We start from the raw sequence: 20,968 nt of genomic DNA on the forward strand, positions 1-20,968 counted from the left end.
AGTGAAGCAGTTTCCAGAGTGATGCACCATTTTGCAACCACGCTGACAATGCTTGCAAAGTCCACTTGCTCTGAATTCTTTTTTTTTTTTTAAACGTTTATTTATTTATTTATTTATTTGACAGAGAGAAATCATAAGTAGATGGAGAGGCAGGTAGAGAGAGAGAGAGAGAGGGAAGCAGGCTCCCTGCTGAGCAGAGAGCCTGATGCGGGACTCGATCCCAGGACCCTGAGATCATGACCTGAGCCGAAGGCAGCGGCTTAACCCACTGAGCCACCCAGGCGCCCCACTTGCTCTGAATTCTTGACCGCGCTTGGTACTGTCAGTGTTTTCTACTTTGGTCCTTCGAGGGTTGTGCGATCTTAGTATGGCTTGTAATTGCACTTCCCTTATGGTTAGTGATGTCGATAATCTATTCATGTGCTCATTTGCCACCTGTATATCCTCTTTAAAGATGTGTCTGCTCAAGTCTTTCGCATAGTTTTTCACTTGAAGTCTTTGTTACCCAGTGTTGAGTTTTGATAGGTTTTTACATACTCTGCATACTAGTTTCTGTCAGATGAGAGATTTGCAAATATTTCCCCTGGTCTCTGTCTTGTCTTTTTATTCTCTTAACAGTGTATTTTGTCGAGCAAAGGTTTTTAATTTTATGATTGGATCACATATTGAATGGATCAGGCTCTCCACACCATATTTAAGGACTTCTTGCCCAAACTCTGTGTTTTCCTTAAAAAAAAAAAAGTTGTAATTTTACTTCTTACATTGACATGTATGATAAATTCTTAGTTACTTTTGTATGAAGTGAGGCTTAGGTCAAGGTTCATTTGTGCTCCAGGATGACCAATGTAGCAACACTATTTTTACAAAGGGAAGTTCTTTTTGTTTTGTTTTGCTTTAGGGGGCAAGGGGGCATTTGTCTTTTTTAAAAAAATTAATTTATTTTTACTTTGGTGGGCGAGCAGAAGGGGGAGAGAGAGAATCTCAAGTAGACTCCATGCTGATCCTGGAGCCCAATGCAGGCTGGATCCCACCATGCTGAGATCATGACCTGAGTGGAAACCAAGAGTTGGACATTTAATTGACTGTGCCACCCAAGAGCTCTTATCTTTTTTAATTGAAAAGCTAACAGACTATCTAGTTATATTTCCTTCAAAACCACAAACTGAGTAGTAACTGAGTATCTAGCCAACATATTCAAAGCTGAGCATTAAAAATGCAAAAAGTCAGGGTGCCTGGGCGGCTCAGTGGGTTAAAAAGCCTCTGCCTTCAACTCAGTTCATGATCCCAGGGTCCTGGGATCGAGCCCCGCATCAGGCTCTCTGCTCAGCAGGGAGCCTGCTTCCTCCTCTCTCTCTGCTGCCTCTCTACCTACTAGTGATCTGTCAAGTAAATAAATAAAACTTTTAAAAAAGTGCAAAAAGTCCTTAGATCCAGCTAAGGGAACCCTGCTACATACAGATAATCTCTACTGGCAGAACTCCTGAACCATAGGGAGCTGGAAGACAGCCTGATAACCCCACTCAAAACATTGACCTCAGATAGCTTTCTTCCAGTTTCCAATTCATGAGTAAAGATAGTATGTTGTTAATTCTATTTCAGAATATATTTTGCAACATGTTTTATCCACAATGCCAACTTTTTTTTTAAGATTTTATTTATTTATTTGACAGAGAGAAATCACAAGTAGACGGAGAGGCAGGCAGAGAGAGAGAGAGAGAGAGAGAAGCAGGCTCCCCACTGAGCAGAGAGCCTGATGCGGGACTCGATCCCAGGACCCTGAGATCATGACCTGAGCCGAAGGCAGCGGCTTAACCCACTGAGCCACCCAGGTGCCCCCACAATGCCAACTTTTAAAAGGTCATTAAACTAAAGCTAACTAGACAATAAACTTGGCTGATATCACTTGACAAAGAGAGGGAAAGCCCAAGTGCCACCTTCTATAGAGAATCCACAGTTCAATTTTATTCTAGAGCAGAGAAAAAAAAAAAGAAACTTTTGATCACACCGGAAGAAACTCCTCCATAAATTTGGAATCTACTCACACTACACATGCAGGGAGGACATATTCTGTTCAAACAACAGAGTAGTTGCTGCACTTGTCTGCTGCTTGTCTAATATTAACAATGATAAGCAGAACGGTGCAGCTAGTAATTGGAACAATCCTTATGGCGTTACAGTGTCAGGCACAACACTTCACTTCTCTTCGCACACTGGTTCTTTGTTACCTCAGCTTCCTCTTCTTCAGTAAAGTCATTCATGATATTGAAGATCTCGTGAATCTCCTCAGAAGTTTTCCCCTTGATCATATTGGCAACAGCCTTGCACGGAATGTCATGCAAACCATTGATGTCTGGTGAATTTGCAGCCAGAATAAGTTTTAAAAAAGTGTTTCTGGGTCAACTTTCAGGAGTTCTCGGTCCCAAACAAGGGTATCATCTGTTTGCTTTCTTTGTTCTCAGCATCTTCAGGAAGAGGAGAGTCATCCCTGGGGTGGGGGCACCACTGAGAGATCTTTCTAAATATTGCTGTGTTGACATGTGGTGGAGGAACTGGGTCATCATGTCCTCCACTCCCATATCTTCCAAAATGGTCTTGATAATCACAGATTGTTTGGCAGTTTCAACATCAGCTTTCAAGATCTCTCCATCAGAACTCTGCAACTTAATCAAAGGCATGGTGCTCCCTCTCAAGGAGGCTACGGGCCAGACACTAACAAGAGCGGAGCAGCCTCAACAACAAGAAGAGAAAGGTGGAGAACAAGACCACCCTGCAAATTCTCTTGGAATTGCCTTTTGCACCGCTGCCAACCATCAATTTGCCACCAACTCCCATCCATCAGAATGGCTACTATCACAAAACCCACAAAATAACAAAAAAAGTTAAGCACCAATCCCCAGAAGATAAAAAGTGTTGGGGAGGATGTGGGGACACTAGAATCCATGTACTTTTGGGGGAAATGTAAACTGGTTCAGCCACTGCGGACCATAGTAGGAGGGTTTATAGAAAACTAAAAACAGTATCACCACACAATTCAGCAATTCCACTTCTGGGTATATGCCCATGATAATAAAAATCAGGGTATATAAGAGATATTTGTATACCCGTTTTGGAAATTTTTTACTTATATTCAATTCAGTTAACATGTACTGTGTTATTAATTTCAGGGGTAGAGTTTAGTGATTCATCAGTTGCATTTAACACCCAGTGCTTGTCACAAGTGTCCTCCTTAAAGCTCGTCACCCAGTTACCCCATCCCCCCACTCACCTCCCCTTCAGCAACCCTTGGTTCTTTCCTAGAGTTAAGGGTCCCTTGTGGTTTCTCTCTCTCTCTCTCTCTGATTTCATCTTATTTTATTTTTCCTCCCTTTCTCTGCGACCCTCTGTTTTGTTTCTTAAATTCCAGATGGCATTTGTCTTTCAAATATGAACATTGAAATGTCTCTCTTCCCCTCTGCCCTCTCTCTCATAAATGGATAAAATCTTCCAAAAAAAAAAAAAAAAAAGAGAGAGAGAGAAAAGAAAAAGAAAGAGCTAATAAAACACTCACATTTTAGTGATTAGGAAACCCAGGCTCAGGAAGGTTAAATGACTTGCCTATGGGTCACATAACTAATTTGAGAAAAAGGTAGAACTGCATAATCCAGGTTTCCTGACTCACAGTCCATTGCTTTGTATTTTATTTTATTTTTAAAAGACTTTTATTTATTTATTTGAGAAAGAGAGCAAGAAAGCACAAGCAGGGGGCACGGCAGAGGGAGAGGCAGAAGCAGTCTCCCCACTGAGCAGGGAGCCCAACTCAGGGCTCTATCCCAGGACCCTGGGATCATGACCCAAGCCAAAGGCAGATGCACAACCAACTGACCCACCCAGGTGGCTCTATTACTTTTTATAATATTCTCATAGGTACAGAATTTTAAAAATTGCTATTTAATGTTTTCATATAGAGTCAGCAAGAATTATACTCACTATTTTACATAATAATTTATTGACAATGGTTCAAACAGATTCATTAACTCTATTAAGAAAAAAGTTTTAAGTACATTGAAGTAAAAAAAAAAAACCTATTGAAAAGATGTGAGCCATCCAGGGAGAATGAAAGGGACATTAACTGGATCGGTATTTATAAGCAGGACGCCCTTCTGTCATGTCACCCCAATCTTTGAGCCTGATTGATTTCACAAGAAACATCAGCCCTCTGATGCAGGGGTTGACAAACTTCCTATAAAGGGGAAAATGTTAAATATTTTTGGCTTTGCGGGCCATAAATTCTCTGTTACAACTACTCAGCTTTGCTACTCATGAAAGCAGTAAGAAACAACACATAAACAGACAATGCTGTATGGAATAAAATTTAGCATTTTATTTTTGACCTCCTTCACTTTGGTGAGTGCTTCCTTTATGAGGCACATTTAAAAATCTGTCAGCAAGTGATTTCAGGCAAGTGTCTTTGTATCTGTGTGTGTGTGCGTGACACTGAACTGTGGTTTGTTTTTATTTGCTCCTACGAGCAGGTGTGAGTCAGGGGATATACCCTGTTGTTGCACATTTAGATGGTCTCAGATACTTTAATATTTAATCCTATTAAGAAATTTTCTGAGGGCGCCTGGGTGGCTCAGTGGGTTAGGCCGCTGCCTTTGGCTCAGGTCGTGATCTCAGGGTCCTGGGATCGAGTCCCGCATCGGGCTCTCTGCTCGGCAGGGAGCCTGCTTCCTCCTCTCTCTCTCTCTCTGCCTACTTGTAATCTCTCTCTGTCAAATAAATAAATAAAATCTTAAAAAAAAAAAAAAAGAAATTTTCTGAGCATAGGGTCGCCTGGGGTGGCTCAGTGGGTTTAGCCTCTGTCTTCATCTCAGGTCATGATCCCAGGGTCCTGGGATCAAGCCCCGCATCGGGCTCTCTGCTCGGTGGGGAGCCTGCTTCCCTTTCTTTCTCTGCCTGCTGCTCTGCCTACTTGTGCTCTCTCTCTGTCAAATAAATAAATAAAAATCCTTAAAAAAATAAAAATTAAAAAGAAAAGAAATTTTCTGAGCATAGATTTTTGTTGTGGATACAAGTGAACATATCCTTATAGAAAATCAAAAGAGGCATAAAATAGTTTGAAATACTACATCTCCTATTCACATTTTATGAACATTTGTTTTGTGCAAATTTTGTACCAACTTCTTTTATACATTAATAGGTCTACACACAAGCCCAATTCAGATTTTGAAACTCTTAGAATACATTAAAATGTGCTGTGTGCCTAAACATTTGAATATGAAGGAACAGAAAAGTTCATTCTCTGATGTCTCTTTGGTTGGTTTATAACTATGCTTCTGTGCTCTCTTCAGCAGCACATATACTAATATAACTATGCTGCTTCAGTACAAAGAGCTGGATGAAAATGGTCAACACACTTACCTTAGAGCTGACAATATGTTGAGTCTAGTGTCCCTAACTCTTTAAGATAGCTTTCAGAAACACGATAATTAACCTAATGTTGATGGATGTCTGAGATTTATACAATATCAAAATATCCTCTTTATGCCTCTCCTTATATTACTTTAAGGTTTCTATTATAGTGATTTGACCTGTCATTGCTTTGAGAATATATCTGTCTTTATCTCCAAGTTCTTATCCATTTTAATCATTGTATCATATGGAGTGATGTCAACATTGTACTTTGTACATAGTTTACTCAATTGGGTAACTTTTTAAAGTGTTTGTTCTGATTACAATGTTAATAGTGAATAATCCAGACTCTATCAGGAATTTTATGCTCTCTCCTTGGTAACAAGTGAAACAGAAGGAAGAGGAAAGTGTTAGCCACTGCATCTGAAAGTTCTGATTCCAGCTAAGCATGCAGGGCCAATGAATTTTCAGAGTTTGAGATAAATTGGTACAGCAATTTTAAGCATCTTTTGGGCCAAAGCTAAGCACTGTAACCAATAGTGGTGTTTTCAGGTTCTCTCTGATCAAGTATTTAATTGTTTTACTGCCATACAAAAACACAAAAACCAAACACGTAGCTTTCAAAAATACATTAGTTAGAGCAGTAATTCTTTTTTTTTTTTTTTTAAGATTTTATTTATTTGTCAGAGAGAGAGAGGGAGAGAGAGCGAGCACAGGCAGGCAGAGGCAGAGGGAGAAGCAGGCTCCCTGCCAAGCAAGGAGCCCGATGTGGGACTCGATCCCAGGCGGCTGGGATCATGACCTGAGCCGAAGGCAGCTGCTTAACCAACTGAGCCACCCAGGCGTCCCTAGAGCAGTAATTCTGACACAATGTTTATATAAAAAACAATGGTGATATTTTACCTGTAATTGAATCTTTGCATAAGTACATTCTAGATTATAAATTCCTATCTCTGAATGTATTTTCTTCGAGATTACGTTGTATTCTGTTCTATTGTTGGTGAGGTATGTGCAAATCTAGTTGCGTAGAATCATGCAATATGTGTTTACAACACTGTCCCTCCCTCTGTCTGCATCTCTTTCTGATTCTTCCTGAATGCTCTGTCTCTTTTTCCATCGTACGCAAATGTATGTATGTTTTTAAAATGTATGTATGTTTTTACAGTACTTTAAGTCCTATTAAGCTCAGACTGAGAGGCCTTTTGTAACTATGACTGATGCCAACACACAGTCCATTATTTGACCTTTGTATATTAAATCATGATTTCCTTTTTATGATAATGTGGAACTGAATTAGTATAAGCTATGTAATTTCAATGAGTACATCATTTATTCAATACTTACTGAGAAGTCCCATGACCATGTCTTATGATAAATCCACCCCCGCTAATTTTTTTTTTTTTCTTAAGATTTCTTTTAAAAATTGCTAAATGCTTGGGACTCCTGCTTGGCTCAGTCTGTAAAGCGTTCAATTTTTTATCTTGGCTCAGGTTGTGATCTCTGGGTGGTGAGATCAACCCCCATGTTGGGCTCTGTGCTCAGCAGGGAGTTAGAGCTTGCTTGAGATTCTCTCCCTCTACTTCTGCCCCATCCCCTGTGTATGTGCTCCCTCTCTCTCTCTACAATAAATCAATAAATCTTTAGAAAAAAATTGCTAAATGCTTGGCCTTTTTCTTTTTAAGATTTTATTTACTTATCTATTTGAGAGAGATGAAGAGAGAACATGAGCCAGGGGAGAGACAGAGGGACAGGTACAAGAAGACACCTGCTGAGTGATAAGCCTAGTCCCAGGACCCCAAGATCATGACCTGGGTGGAAGGCAGACACCTACCTGACCGAGCCACCCAGGCGCCCCCAGACCACAAAATCCTTCACAAAGTGGGTGGGTGACTCCTCGGTGCCAGGTCCTGCTGTGGCTGTATCGTGAGGAAGCCCCGGGTCCCTGCCCCATGGAGCCTTCACTGAAGGCTCAAGGGTCGCATGGTGGGGACAGAGCTGGTGACCCTCCTACTGCCCTCCCACACCCCCTGGTTTCGGGTCATTTGCAGTGAATAAAACAGGTGAAGCCAAATAAGAATGGGAAATGTGACTTCAATCGGAGAGACCGTGGTTTTCCCGGAGCTTGGTGGCTTTCCCGGCATCACAGAGCAGGTGGAAGGGCCTCGGGCCCACTTCTGCATCATGCGACCCAGCTCACCCTGCTGGGTGTGGAGAGCCCAGCCCCATACCTCCCAAATCACCTCGAGGCAGTCAGTCAGTCCTAGCAGACTGGCACCCTAGCAGATCCTGGCTTCTCCAAAACCCAGGCTCCTCATGTCTGTTCTGGGGGCGTCACCAGCCAGCAGCCCTGCCCCGCCCTGGCTATGCATTCCAGTGTCAGCCAGCTCTGCCTTGGGGGCGGGGGGAACAGGTGCAAATCTGCAAGCTAGCGCTTGTCATTAGGCACCCTCCTTATCCTCTGAGAGCCATGACCGGCTTCTGAAGACCCTGGCTGTGCTCAAGGTCTCTGGGGTGGGCTTGGATAAAACTTCTATGTCGCTCTCGCCAGCAAGAACGACACGGAGACACGCGTGGAGGCAAACTTCTTTAATGGCTTCTTTTTATCTTCTTCCCCCTCTAGCGCAGCACAGCACGCAGCTCCCGCTGCCCCGCTCGGGTGCCGCCGCCGCCTCCAGGGCCGCGCGCCGCCCCTCGGCGCCCGCCGCCATGGTCTGGGTTGCGGCCCCCTCCGGCTGGCCCGGCGCCGGGAGGCCCGGCTCCCAGCGGGCCCGCCTCTCTACAAGTACATTCAAGCATATATACACCCGCAGCTTAGCCCGCCTAGCCAATCACCGCAGTGCTCATGCACCTCCCGCGTGAGTGGACCTAAATGAGCAGCCAATCATATTCAGTCCCTTACAGCTCTTATAGTAGGCCTCCTGTACTGGCTCCCGACATCTCCCCCTTTTTTATTTATTTATAATGGCTGAGATAGTGCCTGTCTTAGGTTGCCAATCCTCAGCACACATGCTTACCCGTCATCGGGTACTCTCTCTGGTCGAAGAGCCCCTGTCTTAGGTTGCTATGGTGTGGGATCAGTCTTACCCGTCTTTGACTACTGATCTAGCATACTTAGCCATATCTGGGGGGAGGTACCAGCTTCAAGAGCCATCATGGCTTGAACCATGAGATGTTATTGTCGTTGATTGCGACAGACACAGCCACACACCCAACGTAACATTAGTATGTTAGCTGTGATTAAGAGAACAGCCATGGCACCAAGTCCGGCCCACTATTTGAGGAACGAAACAGATTGCTGTAACATTTTTTTCCACTCACTAACAGGTACAATAGTTACTTTGGTAGAATTTATGGATATAATTTGAGCTCGTAATTGCCTAGTTAAATTTTGAAATTGACGGTTCCAGGTACCATTAAGCATATTTCTTAACTGTCTAGAGAGGTTAGCTGCTAAGGATAAGTTGTTATGAGCTATAGGGGTGATACAAAGTCCGGCCATATTATGTATGCATCCTATCAACACAATTGACTCTAAGATATCAAGTTGTTCCTGTACAAGATCAACCCTTTGATTTACAATAAGGATCCCAGCGTGCAAATGTCCGTTAATTTGTTCTTGCGTAGTCAATGCTTCAGCGACCATTCCTGTGACGTTGTTGAACGTGGCGGCTGTCTGTACCGAGGTTGTCAACGCTACCGCGGCAGCAGTAGCAGCGGCGGCGGATGCTGCGATAGCTGCAATAATGGCTGCTGTTATTCCAAAGTCTCGTGTATGTCGAAGCAGCACCAGCAGGTTGTCGGGGTTCACCTGTACTGGCATCGGGATATACGTCGGTATCTTGGCTATTACTGCCGAGTCTCCCACCGTGGCGTTCCAACATTCTGATAGCAGACAATTCTGGGACTCACAAGAGAGACTAGATGACTTGTTAATAGTAGAAGCATTAAAAACTATGAAGAGAAAGGGAGCTCTAACACAGATGGGCGTTGGTGAGTAACTTATGTGCTTAGCTGAGGTGCAATTGCAAGTAACATTTGTTCCAAATCGAGAGCCTATGTGATAGTTGTACGTACAGTTACGCCATGTAGACCCATTAATAAAGTGAAGGCTTTCCAAGCCTGTACATGCCTGTGCAGCGTTGCAGAGCAGCCACCTATCTAGAAGGTGAGCTGACGCGCCTTGCGCCGGGTCTTGGTAGGTATAGCCAAAAAAGGTGGAGTTAGAGTAAGTGGGGATTTTAGGACTGAATGAGAATCCTGTTCCCACCCAAACTCCTGAGAGCTCGCACAATAGCAGGCCTTGGTGCAGCAAGGTTTATACGGAGGAGGCCCCTCGTAAGGTGGCGCTGTTGGGGCTAGGCGCGTGGGCATAGGATCTAAGTTATCTACCACTTCGGTCTCTGTTTGTAACTGCGCCATAGCTCCTTCTTTGGCTTTTAATTTCAGCTGCGCCATAACTTCCCCCTGCATTTTGAGCTGCGCCATGGCCTTTTTTAGTTCCTCCTCCTTTTTTGCAAGCTCTCTTTTCATTTCTTCCACTCTCTGATCATCGGAGGGACCCCCTCCCGTCACTTTTATCACCCAGACGGGCGTTTTCCTCCTCCGAGCTTTCTTCTAAGCTTTCACTTTCAGAACTAGTGTCCTTCAAGGAACCTTTACAAAATTCCTCTTTCACTTGTTCTAAGATCTCCCCTCCCAGTTGCACCGCCTGGCGTATGGGCTCTCGCGGGGATTGCAAACAAACTTTCACTAAAGACCAAACGGCCAGGGTTCCCGGTGTAGTGCGCAGATCGCGTCTAAGGTCTTCTCCTAAATATTCCCATTGGGGAATATTAAGCAATCCCTCCTCTAAGAACCACGGAGCGGTTTGACCCACTTCTCTCAGAAACAAACGAGCTGTTTTATTTTTTAAAGGAGTACCAATTGCTTTAAGGATATCAGAAAGCGGCCCCAGCATTTTATATGTGGCCATCTCGTTTCCCATACCGGAAAGCTTTACTCTCGTCCTTATCCTAGGAACTTTACAGCCATCTCGTTTCCCATCCCGGAAAGCTTTCTACGCTCCTCCTCGACTTGAGGAACTTTCCCTGTCACTAGACAGAAATAGGTGCACTCTTTACCTGATCGTTGCCTAACTCCGCGCGTCTCTTCTGCACAAGTTCCCGGGTTTCGGCACCACTTGTCGCTCTCGCCAGCAAGAACTACACGGAGACACCCGTGGAGGCAAACTTCTTTAATGGCTTCTTTTTATCTTCTTCCCCCTCTGGCGCAGCACAGCACGCAGCTCCCGCTGCCCCGCTGGGGTGCCTCGGCGCCCGCCGCTGTGGTCCGGGCTGCGGCCCCCTCCGGCTGGCGCGGCGCCGGGAGGCCTGGCTCCCAGCGGGCCCGCCCCTCTACAAGTACATTCAAGCATATATACACCCGCAGCTTAGCCCGCCTAGCCAATCACCGCAGTGCTCATGCACCTCCCGCGTGAGTGGACCTAAATGAACAGCCAATCATATTCAGTCCCTTACAGCTCTTATAGTAGGCCTCCTGTACTGGCTCCCGACACTTCTAACCATGAAAAATCTCCATTTTGAGAAAATCTCTATTTCCCTTTTTGAAACACATAGCTGAGTAGCTCGAACTGGGCAGAAAGACCTTTAAACTGGGCCGGGAGGGGCCGCTGTTTTCCAAGGAGCTGCTCTTTAAAATTCAGCAGGATGACTGACAACTGGACCATAAATGTGCCAGTTTGAACAGGAACGTAGCCTCAGAAAACTACTCGAAGTGTGGCCACCCAGCGCCCTGAGCCTGTCGGGGGCCAGTGGTCAAGCTGGAGCTCCACAGAGGAGCGAACCTCACAGCCCAAGGCCAGTGGACAGGGTGTTTGCTGTACAGCTGTTGGACACCCCAAGTTGGAGTAACTCAGGACAAGTGGCAGAAGAGGAACATTCTCAGCTGTAGGTTATTAAGGAGCATCTGAGAGCCTCGAGCAGTGGAAGGGCCGAGTGGGATGTTCGGGAGTCCCCTCCAAGAAGAGACACCTGGGAAGCCGTGATTGCTGGAGAAGCCCCAGCGCCAAGAGGCCACAGGTCCCGCGAAGAGGACTGACAGTCCTCAGTGTAAAATGAAGCCTCAGAAAGCTACTCAGAGTGTGGGTTTGGGTTAGGCCGTATGTCCCCAGGCCTGGGGTGTTCCCAGCAGCCCTGGGCCAGCTCAGAGCAGGCCAGAATATCCGGGACCTAGAGCAAGGCCACGCCCAGTGAGACTGGAGGAAATTGATGGGGGTACTGGGCATCAGCCTTTTCTAAGCCTTAACCTGCATAATTGGGCCTCTTCCCCTTTGGGAAGAGCTGAAGATCTTGCATTGTCCTCCCGAATTGGGACCTGACCACTGGTTGGGTGGCCTGTGAAAAGCTACACCCAGGGGCCTTGAGCCCTGGAGAAGCTTGGCATCCCCCAACCCCACCACCAGGCATTCTGCCTAAATAGCGAGCGACCGTCCCCAGTTTAAAGCTCTCATCTCAGCAAGATTTTCGATGGGTGGGCTTCCTGTACCCTGGAGGTTATGCAGGTGGTCGAGGATGGGCCCGAGCTCCACAGACTGGGCTCAGGGGGTGGGTTTCACATGAGCGTGTGGCCAGATAAGCCAGGGGAGCCAGGCATCATGATCCGGAAAGCTGTAGGCATAGACCAAGTCACAGGAGCAGGCTATTTGAGGGTACCCAGCATCTGCCTCACTGGCAGAGCCTGGTGGGAGCTGGCTGGCAGGGGTAACCTTCTTGCAGAGGACCTCTGGGGGCCCTGATTGCTGGAGCAGCTGGAGATCCCATCAAGCAAACAGTCCAAATGGGGACCATACTCAAGCTGTCACCTCTGATAGACTCTCGGGGTTGGGCTCCCATTGGCAAGGAGGCTGTCCTGGTGGTGTGGGACCAGCCTGAGCTCCCCAGGCCAGGAGGGCCCCAGATTCCCCCAAATGGGCTGAGCAGGAGCCTACTGAGCGTGCACGAGCCTTGCAGGTCTGGGAGCCAGTGAACAGGGCAAGTGTGCATAGAGGCTGTGTGTCTGGAACAGGCCTGTGATGGTCCAAAGCTTCCGCCCCATTCCAAGCCCCGTCCTACATTACCTACCCTCTATCCCTAACGTAAAGCTGGAGGAGTCTGGTCCGCTTTGCCTGGGGGGGCCAGTGTGGCTGCCAGGATATCCTTCCCTAAGAGAAGCCTGGGGGAGTCTTGACTTCTAAGCTTGGGACCCGATTATGCAGGTAGCCAGTCCCACTAGGGCCCATCTGTCACCGTTTCAAGCCGCCACCTCCAAAAGTGTTTGGAGGGAGGACATCTTCCACCCTGGAGGCTGTTGGAGGTGATTTGGGACTGATCTGAATCGCCACCGGCTTGGAGGTCCTCAGCTGGCTGACAGAGTGCAAATGCACATTCTCGAGCTGCCCAAGTCGGGGGAGGCAGGGACCTGGACCTGGGCAAATGTTGGGTGTGGCAGCGTCTCAGGGACTGGCTGTTGGGGATGAGAGACATATACCTGCTTCCAAGCCTGAACCTACACCAACAGGCCTACCTTCCTTGAAACCTGAGCTGGAAGAAACTGAACTACCTTTCCTGGATGCGTCTGGGCTGGGTCATCCTCCTATAAGAGACACCTGCTGGCTTCATCAGGCAGCCAGTCCAAACGGTGGGGCCGATTGCCACCAGTTTATCGCTTCTCAGGAATATTTAAGAGTTTTAATAATTAAATTGTAGGCCTCCTGGGATATAGCCCCATCCTAAAGTTAGTGGAGGAAAACCTTAAAAAAAGCCAAACTGCACTGATAAATATTTGTGGGGTTTTGATCCCAGGGGCCTGATGGTTAGGCAGGTGGTTCAGGACCAGCTCTCCCCTCACCCGCGGGCGCCGCCGGCCCCAGCTGCCCCCGGGCGGGGTGGAGGGCGCTGATGGGGCACGTACTGCGCATGGGCGAGCGGGGAGGGTCGCGCCGCCGGCCATTTGGAACAGGGCTAGCGGCTCGAGAAGCTGGGTCTCCACAGCAGGCTCTCCGGGTTACGGTGCACCTGCCTGTCCAAGCCCTGTCCTGCACAGTTGTGCATCTCCTGTCTGAGGGCACAGATGGAGGAGTCCGGACTGCCGGGACGCGGCTTGTTGGGCTGCGGGAATCTCCGTCCCTGAGAGACACCTGGGAGCCTTGGCTGTTGGTAAGTCCGGGCGCCATCAGGCAGCCATTCCAACTGGGGCCTGAGCCCGGCCAGTCGAAGGGTGTGTGTCAGAAGGGTTTGTGGGTGGTGGGCTCCTTCCAGCCTGGAAGCTATGCACGTGGTTCAGGACCAACCCACGCTCTACAGGCTTGGACGTCGCCAGGCCCCCGTCTGCAGGCTGACGGGTGCTTTGTGCGCATGCTCCACCGCAGGCACGCGTAGCCAGGCTTCTGGTCCAGGGCAGCTATCTGGGGAGGCCAGGCTGCAGGAGTGGGCTAGCAGGGTATACAGCATTTCTTTCCTGCTAATCCACACAAATGTGCATTTCCCCGTAAAGGAAGAGCTGAGGAATCTGGAAGCCTTGCAAGGGCTGATTCTAGCATGCTGGTATCCCGATAGGAGACTCCTGGGGGCCTTGATTGCTGCAGAAGCGCCGAACTTCGGAAAACGGTAAGTACTCGTGTCTCTCGCTCATTTCAGTGGCTGTCTCAAAAGGACTCAGGGTGAGCACCTTCCATGCTTGAGACAATGCAAGGAGTTGGGGAGTCGACTGGTGTATACTGTGCATGTGGGGGCCTACAGGGGCAGGGGGGCCAGCGACTGGCAACAGGCAAGGTCAGATGAGGTCAGTTGCAAACTTTTGGAGGCGGGCGTGGGGGTGGGGGTGGTACCTTTATCAGCCTGAATCCAAGTCCTAACCGCACCAATGTATATATTCCCCCTGAAGTCGGCTTGCTTTGGGGAAGCAAATCATGCTCAGACTGATTTTGTCTTTGCCAACAATGTCTTTAACACTGGTTCCCTGTGCAAATATCTCCACCCAGTAGCATACAGGGTAATGCTTTTTAATTTACCATTAAAAAATTAATATATTCCAAACTAAGGCTAGGTCAATCATCCTATTATTCTAGGCAAGGGGAGATGAAAGCAATAAAGTTCAAATGTAGTTGGGATACGTTGACAGGAGACACCTTTGCCGAATGAGAACGCACCTGCAGCTACCAGAGCCAGATTAAAAGAGCACATTCGTGGGGAAGGAGGGTGCTGGTGTTCATGGGCAGATGGATCTCTGGGGGGCCTTTGCTTGGCTTTCCCCACTGCCCATAAAAGGGCCTTCTTGCCCTCGGCAGGAGCTCATTGTTCAAAGGTCTTTGGAGAGAAATTTTAAGTGCACATTTGGCTTTGCTAGACCAAATGCTCTCAGTCCCCAGAAGCTGTCGGGGTTTACAGTCTAAATGTCCTCTTACCATAGTTGCTTCTCCTGTGTCTTCATTGACACGCTCCCCCTCCCTGCCCCACCTGCCCACCCCCCACGGCAACGGAGCCACTGAGTTCCTACAGCTGAGAGCAGGTGGGATGATGCCACCCCCTCACAACTTTCTGCACTCTTAGATCAAAACACCTTTACTACTAAAAACAATTTGGGGAGGGGTCGGAATTCACCAGAAACAGGTAGATTTGAAATCCTATCAGATCAACACACAATGATCCACTCTGTGATTTCAAATCACTCAGACAGTGATTCACACTAGGGCCTCATGGATGCCTTGCACAAATCCAAGCGCACAAAAACAAAATTGCACAGGGCTTATGGTCTTAATCACAATCCCATTTTGTGAGTATTTTTCCTTTGATGCACATTCTTTGACACTATATTTTAACAACCAGCATCAGCAACTCTATACCTAAGTATACCAAAGAAATCTTGAACATGGCACCATACCCAATCGCCAAACGACCAAAAATTAAATTTCTTAAGCTAGTCATTTTTAACTTCCTTGATAATCATGTTTTCAAGTAAATTTTGTATTTTTTTTTAAGATTTTATTTATTTGACAGAGATCACAGGTAGGCAGAGAGGCAGGCAGAGGGAGAGATGGGGAAGCAGACTCCCCGCTGAGCAGAGAACCCAACACGGGGCTTGATCCCAAGACCCTGAGATCATGAACCAAAAGCAGAGGCTTAACCCACTAAGCCACCTAGGTGCCTCTAAATGTTATTTTCTTAAGGTCCCCCTCCAGGGAATACAAGCATGCACAGCACTATCAGGTGTGTGTCCAGACACTGGAACATCACAACTCATTTATTTCGAGAATGCATAATTTTGCTCTCTTTCCATTTCCCGAAGAGTTCTTTTACTGTGTTGGTCTCAATTTCCAAATGTTTCTGTACTTGTCCTTGCTTTTCTAACATAGGACTTTATTAGGTTAATTTTAGGGGTTCATTGTGAAATATTTCTCTGGTTATTTTAGTAGTTCTTTTATCTTCTCTAGCCTGGAATGATACCATTTACTTCTATGGTTATGTCCATGCCCTGTTCAGTTCGTACCGGTCCCACCATGTTGTGTCCTTACATTTCCCTTGACATGAATAGGTTAGGGAGAGCCTGGGCTTAGACCATGCCGTCCTCGTCCAGCTTCCTATATTATACATCACTGGCTAAGGAGGCACCGAGGCCATATTCATAGGTACTCATACCATAGGGACGGCCAAAGTTCTGAGAGGTATAAAGGCACTTTTACTCCGTTCTGCCAACACATCCTTAGGAACATGTTTTCCCTTCTCTCAGAAAGGGGCTTCTGTGGCCTATAGGTTCCACTCCCCGTCTTTTGATGTTGGGGAAGCACAAAAGTGTGGTACACAATGTCATGTTTCCTCCTTGAAATGCTGATAGTCCGATTTCACAGTTGCTGGAGGAATCACGACCTTCAGGATGTGTGGTGTCTCCTTTGCTTCTGGCTGGGTTACCTGGGATCCCAGGTGACCAGGATTGCTCTATAATTCTATCTGTTCCTTGTTTCAACCAATCTTAACTGCTACGATTGTTAGTCTGCAGTTAGAGAAACATCATTCATGGCAGTTTTTTGGTATTCTGTAAGTTTTAGCAATTCCTCCAGCTCCTTAATGCAGAATTCCCGTTGCTTTGCTAACGTCCATGTGAAATTCACTTCTGGCTTGTAACACGCTGCTAATGCTATCCATCTGTGTACCCAGTGATGACAAAGCTGCCGTGGCATGTGTGTTAAATTGAGATCATCTGGTTTCAAAATATTTAAAGCTTAATGTGATTTGATCGATTTGGAATTGAAGAAAAAGTGGCTGCTGTTTTTCTCCTCTTAAGGCTGCTGCAAGTCCAACAAGGAACTGTAAGGGTTTCCTTCCTTTTAGTCACTATTTTGGGCAGAGGTTGCAAACTGGACATAAATGAAGTTGGATAAAACTGAGCACGTGTGGGGGATCTCTGTCTGTTCAGAAAGTCCTGCATATTAAATTTCAAGTCTTAGGCCACTATCGTAGCTCCCAATATGATTTTGAGAGTGTTTATTAACAAAGAATCCCAAATTCTTAGGGCAGAAATCAGTGGTATGAGATTGAAGCCTGATATATATCACCAAGGATAAAAGTATTAGGTGCTAAGTTTCCTGTGTGTCCTCTATGCTCATTACTAGGTGTCCCTGTTCTGTGAAAGTCTGGACACAGTGTCCATGGATCTATTATTAATGATCTCATTCAGGACTCCTTGGGAGCTTCCCAGATGTAATGAGAAGGCGGCCCCTGTTCAGAGGACAGGAAGACACCAAAGAAAGAGGCAGGCTTAGTAAGCAAGCGCACTTATAGCAAAAGTAGAACCCTATACCCACCTGCCGCATCTTAAAGGTTTATATAGAGGTCTTAATGGATTTAGTCTTGTAGACCATCCAAATGGCCTCAACACCACTTCACTGTTCAAGGAGTTCATCCTTGGAGCAGCCTCTGGGAGCAGGGAAGGCAAGCAAACCCCACATTTCAAGGCAAGGGGTCGGGTGCCTGGGTCCAGGTCACAGCTAGTGGTGGCCACATCCCCTTGGTGAACTCCCCGAACACTCCACCTTTTGTGACCACCTCTTACAAGGTCACATGCATGCCCGCCCCCTCTTCTGCAGCGTGCCCTGTGTGGTCAGAAAAGGGGCTTACTAGCCCAGAGGTGGGGTCCGTGGTATCTGTCTGGCCTCGCTGGGGGCAGACACCACGGCAACTATGCAAGAGAGAACACGGATTAAGACCAGGATTCCCAGAATCAGTGACAGCTTTTCCACCAGGAGTCCCAGGATCCCAACCACTGATGTATTAAATCCAAGGCTGGTAGTGAGTTCACTTAGGGCATTGACTTGTGTCCTCGTCGGACTTAATAAACCTGATGCATTAGCAGATGCAGCGAGTGTGAGCCCACAGCTCTTGTGAAGCAGGAATCATGTCCAAGGCTGTTGTCTCGGGGGACAGCTCTTCTCATTAGAGACATTTCAGTGGTCAGTAAGGATGGGCTTTTGGAGTGATCCTTTGAGGCTTACTGAGTGGATTAAGTGAGGTCTGTGTGTGCCATATGTGCTGCAATGGCTGCAAAGCCACTGGAGCCAACAAAGATGGCAGCCTGATGAGGGAATCAAAGATGGAGTGTGCCTGTCTTGCCTAAGGAGAGGGAGGCTGTCAACTGTTGTTATCATGGGACAGGCTCTCCCTGTGCCTACGGAAAACCCAGGATACAGTAGCCCCACCACCCAGATAGAAGCCATGGGCAAAGATTTGTGCCACAAAACCACTGGGCCCCATTTGGGACTACCCAGTAATTACCTGGATGGTATGACCAGTCAGTACCGGACTAGCCACTCTCCCTTCACGGAGAGAACAGCTGCACAGTCCCAGTGGTACCCACTCATGTTTCTGGTAAAATCAGGATGATTTTGTTTTTAGAGTGATTTTTTCCCCCTGTCTCCAACATAGGGATGCCCAGGTACTCAAAGCTCCTTAGCTCTGGGTAAATCACATAAACCCACCCCAAATATGAGCATAGCCACTGATGGCTCTGATGGTGGTCTTTCTAGGAACTTTCCAGTCAGCAATTTTTTTTTTTTTTTTACTTTAAAATATCTGTATTTGGAACATGTGGGGTGTTATATCTTTTGAAAGTGTTTGAACTTATGTCAAGATTTAGATGTAAACTTAAACTTGTACAGGGCAATTTTTTATATTGAAGTGTAGTTGACATATAATATTAGGCGGTATATAGTTTTATGAAATTTTGTTTGTCTGTTTATTTATTAACATATAATGTATTATTTGTCCCAGGGGTACAGGTCTATGAATCATTGGGCTTACACATTTCACAGCACTTACCATAGCATACACCCTTCCCAATGTCCATCACCCAGCCACCCCATCCCTACCCCGCTTCTCCCTCAGCAGCCCTGTTTGTTTTGTGAGATTAAGAGTCTCTTATGGTGGGGAGCCTGGGTGGCTCAGTAGGTTAAAGCCTCTGCCTTCGGCTCAGGTCGTGATCCCAGGGTCCTGGGATCGAGCCCCACGTCGGGCTCTCTGCTCAGTGGGGAGCCTGCTTCTTCCTCTCTCTCTCTGCCTGCCTCTCTGCCTACTTGTGATCTCTGCCTGTCAAATGAATAATAATAATAAAAAAAGAGTCTCTTATGGTATGTCTCCCTCCCGATCCCATCTTGTTTCATTTCCCCCCCTACCCCCTTCGGCCCCCTGTCCTGCCTCTCAAATTCTTCATATCTGAGAGATCATATGATAATTCTCTTTCTCTGATTGACTCATTCCGCTCAGCACAATACCCTCGAGTTCTATCCACGTCGTTGCAAATGGCAGGATTTCAGTTTTTCTGATGGCTGCATAGTATTCCATTGTGTATATATATATATATACCACATCTTCTTTATCCATTTGTCTGTTGATGGACATCTAGGTTCTTCCATAGTATGGCTATTGTGGACATTGCTGCTATAAGCATTCAGGTGCACATGCCCCTTCAGCCCGCAACATTTGCATCTTTAGGATGAATACCCAGTAGTGTGATTGCTGGGTCATAGGGTAGCTCTATTTTCAACTTTTTGAGGAAACTCCATGCTGTTTTCCAGAGTGGTTGCACCAGCTGCATTCCCACCCACAGTGTAGGAGGGTTCCCCTTTCTCTGCATCCTCGCCAACACCTGCCATTTCTTGCCTAGTTAATTTTAGCCATTCTGACTGGTGTGAGGTGGTATCTCATTGTGGTTTTGATTTGTATTTCCCTGATGCCAAGTGATGTGGAGCACTTTTTCATCTGTCTTCTGGCCATTTGGATGCCTTCTTTGCAGAAATGTCTGTTCATGTCTTTTGGCTGTTTCTTGATTGGATTATTTGTTCTTTGGGTGTTGAGTTTGATAAGTTCTTTATAGATTTTGGATACTAGCCCTTTAAATGATATATCATTTGTGAATATCTTCTCCCATTCCATCAGTTGTCTTTTGATTTTGTTGACTGTTTCTTTTGCTGTGCAAAAGCTTTTGATCTTGATGAAGTCTCAATAGTTCATTTTTGCCCTTGCTTCCTTTGCCTTTGATGATGTTTCTAAGAAGAAGTTGCTGCCGCTGAGGTCAAAGAGGTTGCTGCCTGTGTTCTTCTCAAGGATTTTGATGGATTCCTTTCTCACATTGAGGTCTTTCATCCATTTTGAGTCTATATTTGTGTGTGGTGTAAGGAGATGGTCCAGTTTCATTCTTCTCCATGTGGCTGTCCGATTTTCCAGCACCATTTGTTGGTGCTGGACTGAATTTTTCCATTGGACATTCTTTCTTGCTTTGTCAAAGATTAGTTGACCATAGAGTTGGGAGTCCATTTCTGGGTTCTCTATTCTATTCCATTGATCTATGTGTCTGTTTTTGTGCCAGTACCATACTGTCTTGATGATGAGAGCTTTGAAATAGAGCTTGAAGTCTGGAATTGTGATGCCATCAACTTTGGTTTTCTTTTTCAACATTTCTCTGGCTATTTGGGGTCTTTTCTGGTTCCATATAAATTTTAGGACTTTGTGTTCCATTTCTTTGAAAAAATTGATAATAAAACATTTGATGGTATTTTGATAAGGATTGCATTAAATGTGTATATTGCTTTAGGTAGCATAGATATTTTCACAGTATTTGTTCTTCCAATGCATAAGCATGGAACATTTTTCCATTTCTTTGTGTCTTCCTCACTTTCTTTCATGAGTACTTTATAGTTTCCCGAGTACAGATTCTTTGCCTCTTTGGTTAGGTTTATTCCTAAGCATCTTATGGTTTTTTGGTGCAATTATAAATGCGATCGATTCCTTAATTTCTCTTTCTTCTGTCTTGCTGTTGGTGTATAGAAATGCAACCAATTTCTGTGCATTGATTTTATATCCTGACACTACTGAATTCCTGTATGAGTTCTAGCAGTTTGGGAGGGGAGTCTTTTGGGTTTTCCACATAAAGTATCATATCATCTGCAAAGAGTGAGAGTTTGACTTCTTCTTTACTGATTTGGATGCCTTTTATTTTGTTTTGTTGTCTGATTGCTGAGGCTAGGACTTCTAGTACTTTGTTGAATAGCAGTGGG

At 46.1% G+C, this 20,968-nt stretch overlaps 1 pseudogene; it reads right to left on the reverse strand.

Moving 5' to 3' along the window:
• Positions 1-2,171: 2,171 nt before the first annotated feature.
• On the reverse strand, positions 2,172-2,713 carry LOC101683719 (annotated as a pseudogene).
• Between the last annotated feature and the right edge of the window lie 18,255 nt (positions 2,714-20,968).

Source organism: Mustela putorius, unplaced genomic scaffold, assembly GCF_011764305.1.
Source record: "Mustela putorius furo isolate JIRA1106 unplaced genomic scaffold, ASM1176430v1.1 tig00003854_pilon_pilon_pilon, whole genome shotgun sequence".
Lineage (NCBI taxonomy): Eukaryota > Metazoa > Chordata > Mammalia > Carnivora > Mustelidae > Mustela > Mustela putorius.